Raw genomic sequence first — 16,036 nt, forward strand, 5'->3', positions numbered from 1 at the left:
GAAAAGGAGTGTAAGGAATGAATAAGACCCTTTGGGAAATGAAAGAAGTTTAAATAGTCATGTGATCTACTGCTACAAATACTAAATGCCTGGTTTCATTATATACCTCATAATACCATCATCTTCTCCACTTTCCAGTGGCTTGTACAGAGAATCAATCATCTCCTTACAAACTTTTTGTGTCCTTACAGCCGCTCTGTACTGTGAAATTAGTGGCCACTGTAGAGAGCGAACAACCTGATAGCTCCAGGAGATTGTAGCAGAAACATGATCATTAAGCATAAATGAAGTGGAAGATATATCGAAAGAAACTAAACATGTAATTACCGCAGCAACAGAAAGAATATCTGATCGACCAGAGGAACAACCTCAGTGTTCCAACAAAGAATTTATTCCTCCAAGCTGTAATAATAACAAACAGAAGAAATCAATAGTGTCCACAAATTAGAAAAGTAGAAACAGATTTCAAGCTTTAGTTTCTTGCCTTAGAATTGATTTTCAAAAGTATATTAGTGAGGTACTGTTCACAAAGCTCTCTCTCCCTAGTATCTCTTCTCATGGGAGGGGAAATGCACTGTGTGACAATGCCCCAGTCAACAAGACACTTTCTATTCCACAGCTCTATAATGTAGATGAGCATAAACTAAATGTATGATCAAACCAAGAGATGCTTAGAGTGAAACTATAGATAACAAATCCATACCATATATATCAGAAGTTTTTCTTTCTGGTAAAACGAAGAAAATGAAGTTTGGTGGCTTTTCAGGAAGCTTGGCTTGAATCTGTGCAAACATCTTATCAACTCTTACTAGGGCTTTGTCTTTTGAACTGTGGTTGTTCCTCAAGCAATGTGATAGGGTGCTCAATACGCCGCACAGATTAGCATCAGTTAAAAAAAAAAAAGTTAAAAAAAAAAAAAAAAATTCAGGTGCCCAGTTGGTGTAACCTACAAAGTCCTTCTTCCTCCCAGTGTCACAAAGCTGCCTTAAGATGCGACTTGTATCAGAATTTCCCAAAGGGAAGTTGACAACAACCCATTTGTCAATGAGTTTGTGGTTCAAAAAGGTCTGGGACAAGGGAGATAAGAGCATCAATTCAGTAGAGTTATAGCTAAGATAAAATTTAAATTGTGCTGAAGAAGAAAAAGAATCAGCTCAACATTTGTCTCAAAGATCAACTGATGCATGTCGTTTATAATTGAGGTGGATACAATAGCTTGCCATTGAAGTTCCATCTCCCATCTGAAGGCATGCATTCGTAACTGTTTCCTACCTTCAACTGTTCATTAAAAGAGAGTGATTAGATTGAGTATCAAGGACACACTTACATGTCTATCCTTCGGAGTCTCAAGTACACAACCTTCAATCTGAGTCAATTGCTTATGGATATATCGCATGCAGCAAGCAAAGGATCATCATCATCATAACCATAATTTGTTATAGTCTGTGATGTTAATGATTAGAAGAATATTGCTACATACACCCAAAAAAAAAAAAAAGGCATTCTGGTGACATGCAAAACTTACATTAGTCAAACTGTTTATTCTGTCCTGAGGCCTTTGCCTTGAATTTCCAACTATAGATGCTCTCTGCTTTGAAGATAATGCTTTTTTTATACCGTTGGGAACAAAGTTAAAAACAAGAAGAGACATGGGAAGGGAGACAACAAGTCAAGAACATGAGGGATATAAGAACATGAGTATAATAGGCATAAAAAGCTACCAGACATCGAGCGGCACATAGTCGGGCCATTTAGGCTTGCCAACATCATGGCAAGTATACAGAATAGGTAAGGGAACAAAGTTCAAACAAGAAGAGACATGGGAAGGTGGACAACAAGTCAATAACATGAGATATATAAGAACATGAGTATAATAGGCATAAAAAGCTACCAGACATCGAGCGGCACATAGTTGGGCCATTTTGGCTTGCCAACATCATGGCAAGTATGCAGAATAGGTAAGTTCTATGCCATGATGTTTGGTGAAATACTCGTATACAGTAATGTCCACAGCCTGCTCCTCAGTAGTGCCATTATCAGTTTTCAATTTACTAGGAAAACTTAAATAGAAGAAAAAAGAAAAGAAAAGACAATTATAAATTTCTCAGGTAGTATGAACAGTTGAACCAACAGGAAGAAAGATACTCTAGTCTAGTTCTCTCTCTCTTATTTTCCAAGGGCATTTTCAATAATACTTTCTCTTTTCTTTTCAAATTTTGCAAGGGTTTGTACAAAATTCAAATTTTTAAGAATAGTTCTCAGCAAGTAAAAGAATAAATTCAAAGATAATAGAAAGCCAAATTAAAGTCTGCATAATATTCATTTCCTGAAATGGCAACAATAAGGATTCCATACAACTTGAATAAGTCCTTTTCATACCCAGAATAAAGAAGACCAAAATATTTGTTGAGATCAACATGCCTAAAAAGTCTGCTCGGACACATGAGGTCTCAAAAGTTGTCCTCAACAAGAATGCCTAAAGCGCTGTATCTCACATAAAACCAAAAGCTGGAGTTGTTGTCCTACATCTATGAGAGTCAAAAAGCTAATAAATTAGCCATATCCACAAAAGAAACGTAGCAGCATGACCTTAGCAGAAGAACATGGAGCTCTGGACGTTTTTATGAAGCCTAGGGAGCTCGGGAACTGGGATGCTCTCTGATGTTGTGACACTACCTTTCGCTGATGAAGTTTCCAAGAGATCTTCAAACTTCATAAACTGCCCCACTTGTGCTGCAGCAAGGTGCGCATAGCATATGGGTGCCACTGGAAAAAACATGGTTGTAAGAGTTACTGATGGAAAAGTCAATCTCCACACTAAGATTTAATTAGACAAAAAGTTAAGAGCACAAATGTGTTTCACTTACCAATGGATATTGCAGTACAGCTCCTTTGGTACCTGAAATGTGTTACAAGAAAATATTTGGATGAGTTCAATTGACAGGTAATTCAAGTCGAGTCACATGGAGATGATTGAAAATGAAAAACTTACACATAAGAAAGGGAGTGAATCAGGTTCTGCAAGTCATCAGGGGAAAAGCCAATCTCATCAAGCAAGACATGATAGTGAGCTGGCCTCGAAGTTCCCTGTTTATGGGAAGCGAAGCAAAAGAAAAGAATGAATAAGGAACAGTACAAAATTCTGCTGCAGTGGCACACTAGCTACTAGTAATTTTCAGGAGTAACTAGTTTTCCCACCAACATTTATCTCATCAGTGTCCTTTTTGAAAAACTATTTCTTGGAAGAGTTACTACCGCACAGTCAGAATTCTGCTGCAGAGGCATACTACCAGTAAGTTTTCTTTTAAGATGGGTTGGGGAAGGAGGGACTTACAATCATGCCAGCCTGAGCACACATGTAGAAATCATAGATCCTTGGGTTCACGATTTTTGTGTCAACAACTGTCCCTGTAGAGAGATGAAAGTGAGAGATCAAGAGAACTGGATAAATGATATAAATAACTGAAACAAAAACTAGAAAGCAGCAGACCTGGTGGAACATTGTCAGGGCTATTAGCTTGGAATAGCTTTGTGTGATGATTCTTTTGAGCTATAATGAGAGTGAACTTTGGAGCATCTTCCCCCCCAAGGTGCCGGTAAGCCTGAAATAATAACATTGGATTATAGCAAAGGAGCAAAGCCACAGTGCAACAAATACTATGTATTAAGAGAACAAATATAGCTATTGCCTCCTCTAGTGGGTAGTTCCAAAAAAGCTTTACTTGGTTCATGTGAAATTAACTAGTGACATTACAGAGAAACATTGAACATATAGTTATTTATCCTTCAAATCAATGATGAAATTCCAGCCCCTTTGAAAAATTGAGTTGCAGACAAACCTTTACAATTTGATCCAGTTCGATGTTCAACACTTGATTAAACTGTGATTCACCGACTCCATCCCTATAATAAAGAAACAATACCCTTCAAATATTTAAAAAGTGTTTACAACTACCAGAGAGAATGTGAGAACAAAATAAAATGATGCAGTGATACAAAACAAATAATGTACTCAACAAAGACTATATTTTCTGCTTGGATAAGTTAGCTGAGCGGGATAAGAAAAACTAAGCAAGTAGTAAACTGTAATTAGAGTAACGAATCCCCTATATACAAAAATAATCCATCCAACGGACGGTAGACCCTATTAAAGTGAGATGGATTAGATAAAACAGCATGGATACATATCCATGTGTAAAATGATATATGAAATGAGCATCTGGCAACAGATCGAAGGCCCCCTATTTCTTTTTTCCAGAACCATTTGCGGAAAATGAAAGGTTTCTTCAAATAATAATAATAATAATAATAAAAAGAGTATGGATGATTCAACTGCCACGTAAGGTGGGATGCAGGTGGTACCCAAAAAGGTTTCACCTAGCATTACTCTTTATAATTATAAACTTACAATTTTACACTGTAAAATGAATTAACTCTACTGCAGTACACTGTTACCACTTTGCAATTCCATGACTACTCTTACCCAGACAGCAAAACAAAATTCCAGAAAATTTCAAATTCTATTTTGGGATATTAATTACAGAAAAGGTTATATATTAGAGCAGTTCAAAGTTTTAGAAAAATTCTATATTAAAGCAGTTCAAAAGATTTTCGAGTGATTTAAGATCTAACATGAAAGGTATTATTATGCCTGTAATCGGGTTTCCTTTTGAAGAATGCCACTTTTGATGGACCAAACATGATGATAAGACAATCTTGTAATACCTGAAAACAATGATCTGAGTTGGTTTGCGTCCTTTGCTTGTGTTATAGAAGTCCAGAAGCAGTTCCCTGCAACACAAGGAAGTTACAACATTAAGCATAATAATGGAATTGATAATTAAAATAACAGAGTTTGCATGTATTTGTTAATTACACCACAACTACTACAGAAAGATTTGGGAGTCAAAGACTTTTAAAACATAAAAGAGATTTCTGTAACTATTAATATAAACTATGTCTACTGCTAAAGATACTAAAGTTTCAAGTTCCAATACCTGATAATACCATCATCATTTCCATTTGGAAGTGGCTTGTATAGACCATCAATCATCTCCACCTTAGAAGATTGTGTTCTAACAGCTGCTCTGTACCTTGACATAAGAGGCCAATTTCGAGAGCCAACTACCTGAAAGCTCCAACAGAACAACGACATTGATACCATGCACCAATTGGTAGATAAGTGATACACTGGAAAAAAATTAAAAAAAAGAAGAAGAAGAAGAAAAAGTGGCATTGGAAGTACTGCAGCAACTGAAGGAACATCTGATCGCCCAGGAGAACCATGAGACACATCCATCCCCAAAATCATTGTAGGAGTATCATTTATAAGAGGAACACGTGAGGAGTACTCCAGTGCCAACAGAGAATTTATTCCTCCAAGCTGTAAGAGTAAACAAACGGAGGGATCAATATATAGTGTCTAAATTCAAAACTATGAGATATTAATTGGTTACACGCTTTAGTTTCTTGCCTTAGTGTTGATTTTCATAAGGACATTAGTCAGGTACAGATCGCTAATAAGCTTGGGTGGGGAAATACATTGTGTTGGTATCCCATAGTCAACCAGAGTTTTTTTCTTCCAAGGCCCTAGACAATGAAGAACACCATGAATATGATCAAAGCAAGGGATAGTCAGGAAGTCTGTAAATTTTAGATAACAAAGGCCATACCATAGATATCAGAACCTTTCTTTGGTATGACACAGAGAATGAACTCAGGTGGTTCTTGGAGCTTAGCCCGAATCTGTTCAAACATTTTGTCTACTCTAGCAACAGGGCCTAGTCTTTCAGCTAGCTGATCTTCCTCAATTAGAGTTTTGGGGCGCTCAATTTTCTGCACAGATGACATCAACATCAATCTCAAAGACAGTGTAACCTACAAGAATGCGAGAGAGAGAGAGAGTTCAAAGAAAGTAGGATTAATGGATGGTTTAACTTACAATACCAGTCTTCTTCCCAACATTGATAAGCTCCCGAGAGATTTGACTAATGTCACAGCTTCTGGATCCGGAGAAGTTGACAACTAGCCAAGAGTTAATACGTGTAGGATCCAAAAATGATTGGAACAATGCGGAATTAGGACAACCATGTAAGGTTCATTACTCCAAGTTGAGATGATGGACAAACTCAGCAACACCTTTTAAACTGACACATGCTGTTTATAAGGTGGAGAAACAATACCTTTCCTTTGAAGCTCCATCGTCCCTTAAAGGGCATCATGTCCGACATTGTTACCGACCTTTAACTGTTCATCAACAGAGAGTGCTTTAGAAAGTGATTAGATTGAGTATCAAGGACACACTGACATGTCTAACCTTTGGAGCCTCAAGTACATGACCTTCAATCTGAGTCAATTGCTTGTCTATGGATATACCGCATGCAGCAAGCACAGGATCATCATTATAGCCATAACTCCTTACACCCTGTGATGTTAATGATTAGAAAAATATTGCTACAAACACCAGAAGAAAAAAAAAAAAAAGTCATTCTGGTGACATGCAAACTTACATTAGTCACACTGTTTATTCTCTCCTGAGGCCTCTGCCTTGAACTTCCAACTATAGAAGCTCTCTGCTTTGAAGATAATGTTTTTTATACCGTTTGGAGGGAAACAAGGGAACAGAGCTAAAACAAGAAGAGACATGGGAAGGGGGGGAGGACAAGTCAAGAATATGAGGGATATAAGAACATGAGTATAATAGGCATAAGAAGCTAACAGACCTCCAGTGGCACATAGTTGGGCCTTTTTGGCTTGCCAACATCAAGGCATGGCAAGTTTGCAGAATAGGTGAGTTTTATGCCACGATGTTTGGTGAAATACTCATATACAGTAATGTCCACAGTCTGCTCTTCAGTAGTGCCATCACCGCTTTTCAATTTCATAGGAAAACTTAAATAGAAAAGAGGAAAAAATAAGACAATCGTAAGTTCCTCAGGTAGGATTAACAACTTAACCAACATGAGAAATATGTTTTCAGGAGATAATCACATACTATTGCTCAAGGCAGGACTTCTGGCTCAAGCCAGTAATCTTAAATTCCATGTTGCGATGTCTAGTCTTAATCCTCATATTTTTCAGCATTCTGTTAGCCTGAATGTTTACATGAAATTGAGCTTTCAGAAATCTTAGTTGATGGTTAAATCTGAACCTTAGACAGATTTTTTACCCTTTCCCAGTCAATGTTGAGGGGGTTTTGTACACCCTGCTGGTTATCTTTCAGAAAATCAATCACTGGTCCAGGTTTTAGGATCAGTGTAGTAGATACATCTGCAAGAAGCCATATTAACAAAGAAAGTGACAAGTGACGACAAGTGTAGGCAACTACAGAGATTACAAAAAGGCAACAAAATTTTGTACCCATATTCAAGGTGAGGCCGCCCTGAGTGGGACGAAAACTGGAATGGAAGCCCCGAACAGTACTTAAACCGGTACCTCGAACGTCAGTGATGCATCTGGAGTCATCGTGAAAGAATGACTGTCTTACTAGAAGACATCCCCTGTGCATGTTTAATGGTCATAGTTAATAAAGTTAGAGCTCACAGAAATACAAGTACAGTAACAGGAAAACAATGTAGTAAATTTATACATGAGAAAGATATAGAGAGCTACCTGTTAGCTGCTTGCTGCCTTAAGACTATGTCGAGCACTCTCAATGCATCTTGACCATCATCTGCATCAGCTCCTTCAAGGGCAAGAGCAATTGGCTTCAGAGGTATTTTGGCAGCATAACTTATCTCTACATTGAAAGTCTTTGACTGAATAGATTGTTTCATCCGTTTTTCAGTGACACTAGAGCTCCCGGTTTCACTATGACATAATAATAATAATAAAAAAAATAATAAACAAAGATTACAGATTGGACAATGCAAACGAGTTCAACAAAAATGAATTTAATGACCAAGAGTAAGAAAAGGAAAGTTGAAGCCATACTGTGGCCTAGAAACTGATTCCTCTAGCACAACTGTGTAATTGAGCTTGTGCAGCGGAAGAGGGCCAACTGTGTACAGAGCTTTCTCCCCATCATATGCAAACTTTTTGCCATCAAATTCCACGGAGTATGTTTGATAAAGCCTATCCATCAATTTTCTCCCAATTCCAATGCCCGGAAGAACTGGCTTATTATCTTCATAAGTCATGTGAACCTGCAAATTAACGCATTGGTATAATACAGAGTAGTACAATAAACCCCATCAAATTAAAAAAGAGTCACATGAGGTTTCATACAGAATACTGGTAAAATACAGCATCTGGATTATTCACTGAAACTTTGAAGTGGTTTGCAAGCAAAGTTATGCGCCGTCCAGTAGTTCCAGTCCTGCATGGCCTAGTCATAATAGAATACTTGGGCGGAGCCACTAGTCCTGGCTTCAAATTGGATGGTATGGTTGGAGGGGGTGGGGGCAAATCTGCGTCCCCACCTGCATTTTCGGCACCAGCTACCATCATTTACTCAAAGAAATCTACAAGGCACCAACGCAAGGTTGAATAAACTAAGTTTGTAAAGTAGGGAAAAATGATTGTCATCTTCATTAGAATCATATAGAATAAATTGATGAACTTACTACTATACAAAGATTTTGATATGATCATGATTCTGATATGGCTACTTATCAACATAGGCAGTAAGCACCAAAGCCAAAATATACACTAATATTAATATGGATCATGGATCTTGCTCTTTCAATGTTGAGTCGACTTAATAGAGTAACATACTAACATATATGCTCAGATAACTCTTATAATTAATCAAGCTAAGTTCACTGATCTACAGTAGGTATCGATTGCAGCAGATCATGATGTACTCAACCAGTCATTAGAAATGAAGCATTAAGAACATGAAACCTAAGAGAAATTTCTGAAAGTCGAAGGTCAAACACACAAACTCAGATAATAATTTTTCAAAATGGTGTAAAAGCTGTTTCCAAGCATGTTAATGTTATATATAATGCAGCGCGGAGTTGAAGAACGCGGTGCTGGGATTGAGAAGCAAATCGGGCTACAGTAGAGATGACTTTGGGGGTGAGAGAACCATTGATCCAACTCAGGACCATCTGATCTTGTAGAAGCCAAGGCTCGAAGTCCGGATTGACTTGATCAGTGAGTTTACCTTCTTTGTCTTGCAGGAAGCAAGGGGGGCATGGATTGGTACCATCAACAAAACCCCAAAGTTTTCGACTTTTCAGAATAGGAGTGATCTGAGCAAGCCATAGGGGATAGTTGGTTCGGTCAAGTTTGATTGTGAGGAAGTTGGTAACAGAAGCAGTATTGTCAGGGGTGGAGGATGAGGAGGCCATGGGACGTGGGAGTGAGAGGAAAAAAAATTAGGCTCTTGATACCATAAAGAACAGAGGAATAATCTGTTTGAATTTCATGATCGCTTTACAGTACAATGCCCAGATTTATACAAGGACTATCTTTCTTGGTTATCAGATCGAAGTACGTACGTAGTCACACTTCTCTTAAGTCTTAATCAAACATACAGGATTTTAATTCAAAATGATGAGAGAAAAAATGTGTACACATATAAACTTCACCAAAAGCTTAGTCTAAGCTTCATTGAAAGATAAATACTAAAACAAGTTACAAGAATTGTGAGATGAAATAGCAAACGAGCAAGAGCAAATAAGCAGACGATACAAAGATTGCCAGAAAGTCATACCGTTAAAGGCAGTGAGAGTGAAGATGAAGATGAGAAGGAGAGAACACCAAGAGATTTTTCTTTCTTCAAAGAGAGGGGGCGAGAGCATGGAGGGAAAAAGCAAGTGTGTAACCAAAGAAATGAAGGGGGGTGTATTGTATTTGGATTTGTGCAGACTTTTTTCAAATGACAGACTTTTTGAAAAGTCCACAGATTCTTTAAAAAGTTGATAGACTGTTATGGATTTCTTAAAACCATTGATTTTAGCAACAGACTTTTATTGATTCATGAAAATCTATATACTGTTTAAGGATATCTCTATTTGTGTTTGACCCAAACTCTAGGTTACTTGACCTAGTGGTAATAGGGTTAAATTAGAAGGATCTAGATTCCTATTCAATGTATGATTACTTTCCTTGTACGATTGAGATTCTATGAATTGTATTCCTAGTGGTAATAGGATTACTTTCCTTGTACGATTGGCTCAGATCTTTTTCCTTGTATTTTTTTTTTGAGAGAATCTTTTTCCTTGTATGATTATTCCTTTAGCAATTAACAAACTCTTCCCCTCTGATTTAATATCTACTAGCAGGACCCACCCACTATATGTGTGGAGAGAAGTTAAAGATAGTGAGAAAACTTTTTGTACAACTATCACATTTTCTGCTTTTTTTAAATATTTTTATTTTTTTATTTTTTTTATTTTACAATTTACTATATTATCCATATTGATTAATTATATTTCATAATATTTTAATATATAAAGGTCATATTGGTAAAAAAAAAAATTAGTTTTAGAGAGCAAGCTCTCTTCTCTTAATAATAGTATAGATAAAAAGTCTTATCTTGACTTTAATGTTTGGGACAGTATGACTGTATGAATTTCTCCAAAAGTCTAGCCAATTACCAAAGTACCTTTTCTACTTTCACATTCGAGTCGTGCCACATGAATTTCATTAACTTTTTTCTTTTTTCTTTTATAAGTAGAAAAAGATCTGAGCTTAAACTTCATCCAATTTAATGGATGAGTTAGTTAATTGCTAAAGGAATAAATGTGGTGGAATTCAGAAAACTTTGTAGGCTATACACACATTAAGTACTCCGGTAGTCATGACTAAATTATTAATCACCTAACTTCATCTATTTTTTACTGCATAATATAAAAAGTTCTTGTTAGCTATGGAGTAGCCCTATAATATGGCTTGAATTCTCTGGTACTATTTTCTAAAAAAACTCTTGGCTTATCCCGACTGCTGCTCAACGCAGAGGATAAAGTGGAAGAAGAGACTCGGTGGTGGTTGCTTGCTGTTAAGAACCTTTGTCGAAGAACTCTCATGTTGGTTCATATTTTATTATTTTATGATCTAAGGGCATGTGAGGAAAATTGAGGAGGTGTAGTTAGCATATTTGATATTTAAGAAAGTAGGTTAGAGATTCAAATATCACACCTTAGTAACGTTAAAAAAGAAAAGGAATTAAATCACCCAAAAGAAACCAGAAAAATAAAAGAAGGGCAAAGGAAACCAGAAAAGAAAACTAAAATAAAAGGCAAAGTGAATAGTGATTGACCATGAAGCAATTCCCGCGTAGAGGAGCGAAACTCGAGATATGAAACCGCGTCGACTAGTTGAGAAGGCTGATTTGCATATACCGGATTATTGCTCCATCTTCTTAGAAAATGCAAGATTAATTCCAGGTCCGACGGGCTGTAATCCAACTGTCCATCTCTAATGGAGCTAAGTAAATCGTGATGATTTTCTGTTCGAAGTAAATGATTTGGCTCCCCATACATCGATCGTTAAGATGATATGAAGAAGAAGAATGCAGTTACAGAGCTCAGGTCGCTTCTTGATTTCTTGGAGGATCGATCGAAGAACAATATGAATGTTGTTTGTACGTGAATCAGGACGGGGCGATTGAGAAGAAGGAAGAGATGACTTGGCTTGTATTCGATCATTCTCAAAAGACCTGTCAACAAAGGAAATCGTTAAGAGGAAGTCCGGAAGGTTCCGGATTTCTCTCCTCCGACGCTCAAGTCAGACATGGAAACAAAGCAGAAGCTATTTATAGGAAAGTTAGAGTGGGGGGAATGGAATGAATGAATAGCTCGAGCTTGAGAATGACTCCCTATATATATGCGGTGATATGTGATGGGATCCCTACTAGCTGTCGCTAGGCTAGGCGACGCTCGCGCTTGTGTTGGGTTATGATCACACGAACGCAGCCGCACGCTCTTCCTCTTTGTAATCATTATATCGTTCATGTTGTTTTTTATTGTATTAATATAAAAAAACAACTTCAAAAACGTAATTTTTTTATATTAATACAATACAAAACGATATGCCCTAGCAAGCTCTTCCTCTTTGTAATATTTCCCCTCAGTCACATGCTTGAGTTGAGAACAGTATCAAATATTACTGATTTTCCCAAAAGTTATATGAGAGGTCCTGCAAATTTAGTCAAATGAATTCACAGTCCATACATGAACAAAAAATAACCGTTCATTTTTTATTTTTACAAACTTTTATACATTGAGGAGGACCATAGTGCATTTTTCCTCAACACGTACAATAATAGTAATCTTTGAATCATTCTTAATCATAAATCTAAAGTACGTAGCATTGATGAGGTGTAGTTAGCATATTTGATATTTAAGAAAGTAAGTTAGAGATTCAAATATCAATTTTGGAGATATGAATAAAAACAACCTAAAGAGAAACAATACTATAAGATAAAATAAAAAATAAAAATAAAAAATAGTTCATCTATTAGCTAGCCTGTTCATCTATAGTGATTCAACAATACATTACATAAGCATAGAGAAATAAATCTATTAAGATGTGCATGTTGTATGTTTTTGTTTGTTGAAATGACTGGATTGATTTAAGAAAGTAAGTTAGAGATTCAAATGTCAATTTTGGAGATATGAATAAAAACAACCTTAAGAGAAACAATACTATAAGATAAAAAATAAAAATGAAAAAAATAGTTCATCTTCTGTTAGCCCGTACATCTATAGTGATACAACAATACATTACATAAGCATAGAGAAATATATCCATTAAGATGTGCATTTTGTATGTTTTTGTTTTTTGAAATGACTAGATTGATTTAAGAAAGTAAGTTAGAGTTCAAATATCAATTTTGGAGATATGAATTAAAAAAAAAATCTTAAGAGAAATCACACTATAAGATAAAAAAAAAAAAAAACCGTTCATATGTTGGAGAGCAGAAGAGTTTCTATTGGAAGGCTTGACACAACTTGTATGAGGTTGATGAAATAGATATTGCAGAAGCTATTCTATTAGGAGGATGGAAACATAAAATATAAACTAAAACAAAACTAGGATGAAGATGTGCAACCCAAAGGCATGCACAAAGCTTCTAAACAATCAAAATACCTTTGTGGATAAGACACTTAAATGAGTTAAATACGTGACTAATAATAATTGATAGATTGGATTGATTCAATAACATGACAAGAAGTTTATATAGGCATCTTAAGAGCTTTCAAGAGTCTAACTTCCCTTCATAATGTCATTCATCCTACAATGTGAAGCATATGGTAGATAATTTCTAGTCAAACAATCAGGCTCCATATTACTCACCACTTCAATAGTTGTTCTTTCACTTATTTCCTTCATCATTAAAATCTATGTCCTCCAAAACAAATTGTCAGTTATTTTACTCAACAACGTAGTCAATTTTGCTTCATAGGCTTCCTTCAACCCTTTACGGGGAATTTTAGGAAACTCTTCCAAATCCGAAGGCGAAAAACCTAAACAATAAGTAGACGGGGACGCCATACTCTTGCTGTCATAGGACATTTTCTTTGAACCATGCTGGTTAACATGTACTATCTCAAATCCAAATGGATCGCAATCCATAAGACTAAAGATAAGGAGTTTCAGAATGTCCCAAAGTTTTTTCACAAAACACTTGGTTGCTAAATCAGCCATTCCTATGCCAGTGATCATTATACAATAAAACTTCTTATGAACATTGTTTTGACTTAATTCAAGGAAGACAAAATATTTTTCAATCAACAACATGAAATATGCATCGCTCTTCACATCCTCTAATAGTTTCAAAACAGGCGGGATCAGTTCGCCATAGAAGTTCGCTTCATTGCAGTTAAGTACCTTATCACTTGAGGTGAAATAGAGAATGAGAAGGCCTATCATGACTCCACCATCAGATGGAAAAGCATGGCTACTGAGCCACCCTTTTTTAATCCAATTGTATATGTTTCTCTTAGCCTTTGTTCAGCGTATTATTCCTGGGTTTTAATCTTTACTGCTTTCGATTAACCCAAGTTTGATAACTGAGCCACCATGATTTTACAGATCTACTTCTTGCCATATACTGAGAGATGACCAACATTCCTTGGCAGCCAATACCAATTGGAGAACTTCATGATCTCTTTAAACGGTTCCAGACTTGGCACGAGACAATACTTGCCAATAAACGGGACGATACTCCAATGGCCAAAGCTCATGATATTCTTCAGGTGAAAGACATGTCATCTGCAGAAGTGCTTCAGGAAATTAGCAAATACAAGAAAAATTACCCAACAGAACACTATGTGTTGAAAGATATAGGTCCGGCCAATCAATCATTCTTGGGGGGATGAAACGTGATCAAAGATAACGCTCAGACTTCAAATCCGAGATCGGCTACACAGGTGCATCAGTAAACTCGCACAAACGTTGCTAAGCAAATCATCAGATTCAGATTGTTCTTTGAAAATACCATCCTTAAGGTATAGAGGCTGAAGAATTTGTTACGTTGGCAATGGTCTTCTATACCATCTAGGATATGACTAATTTGCTCCTGTTTAGCTGATCTAGGCTTTGAAGTCGGAGTGCTATCTGTGCACATTTTGTCCACCCCAGAATGATTGATTAGCTGAACTTATATTTTTCAACTCATACTGTCTTGTTGGACAATCATTCCTGAAGTTGCGAATTTTCACAAGCAGATCTTGTTCATGTACGGACTGTGAATAAAAAATGAACGGTTATTTTTTGTTCATGTACGGAGTGTGAATTCTTTTGACTAAATTTGCGAGACCTCTCATATAACTTTTGAGAAATCAATAATATTTCATACCGTTCTCAACTAAAGTGTGTGACCGAGAAAAAAGATTCAAAGAGGAAGAGCTTGCTAGGGCATATTGTTTTGTATTGTATTAATATTAGAACAACAAATTCAAAAACATTTTTTTTTTTTATATTAATACAATACAAAGCAATATGCCCTAGCAAACTCTTCCTTTTTGTAATCTTTTCCCTCGGTCACATACTTAAGTTGAGAACGGTATCAAATATTACTGATTTCCTCAAAATTTATATAAGAGGTCTCGCAAATTTAGTCAAAAGAATTCACACTCCATACATGAACAAAAAATAACCATTCATTTTTTATTTTTACAAACTTTTGTACATTGAGGAGGACCATAGTGCATTTTTCCTCAACACGTACAATAATAGTAATCTTTGAATTCATTCTTAATCATAAATCTAAAGTACATAGCATTTCTTTCATTGTGAATATCGATCATCCCTAAAAGCTTGACCCAGTTGGACATATACACTTTTCTATAAGTTCATGTTCATTAGTTAATAAGATAATAATGAGAGTGCAAATTAATAAAAACGCATCAAAAATGCCACAAACAACAAACATATGATATTTTTTTTACAAAATGAGAACGGGGGAATGGGCCTAAGGATCTCATCCTTAGGCTCTACTACCTCATATAAGCCTAAGGATGTTGACGACCTTTATATGCCTAAAAGTTTGAGGTTGGTGCATCTTTGGAAGATCACATAGAATTGAGTTTTGGCTTAGAAAGAGATCTATAAAGACCTCCCAATGAGCAGAGTCTTGTGGTGAGTGATAAGAATTAGATTTGGGAATGATATTTTGTATGAGCTAGGCATGAGAAAGGGATTGGGAATTGAGAGATGAGAAGGTGGTTGATGGCAGTGCCACTCAAATAAAGACAAGACATAGTTGGACCAGAGAAAGAGCTACTGATTCGTGAAATGTAGAGGCAGTAACTGGTGTTTGTTTATATAGAGCATGATTTGGGTGGAATATCATGGTCACAAACATTTTTTTTTTTATTGTTGAGAAAACTACCGAGTTAAATCCCACAATGCTTGGAAATACATACGACATATATTGGTGTGTTTAGCCTCACTTAAAGAGACACCGTATCATCAGTCTCATGTGCTTAGCCTCATTTAAGTAGACATCGTTAATTACCTAGCCTTATGTTTTTAATCCCAACTTTCCATTTCCTAATTGTCAGAAAGTCAGATAGAAAATTTCCAGAGCTTTGTGGGTGCATTCTACAATGGACATGTGTTAGAAACATATTAGTACACT

At 36.3% G+C, this 16,036-nt stretch overlaps 1 pseudogene; it reads right to left on the reverse strand.

Annotated features, from left to right (window-relative positions):
* Positions 1–163: 163 nt before the first annotated feature.
* LOC133725959 (protein argonaute 16-like) lies at positions 164–9,420 on the reverse strand (annotated as a pseudogene).
* Between the last annotated feature and the right edge of the window lie 6,616 nt (positions 9,421–16,036).

This window comes from Rosa rugosa, chromosome 1 (assembly GCF_958449725.1).
Source record: "Rosa rugosa chromosome 1, drRosRugo1.1, whole genome shotgun sequence".
Lineage (NCBI taxonomy): Eukaryota > Viridiplantae > Streptophyta > Magnoliopsida > Rosales > Rosaceae > Rosa > Rosa rugosa.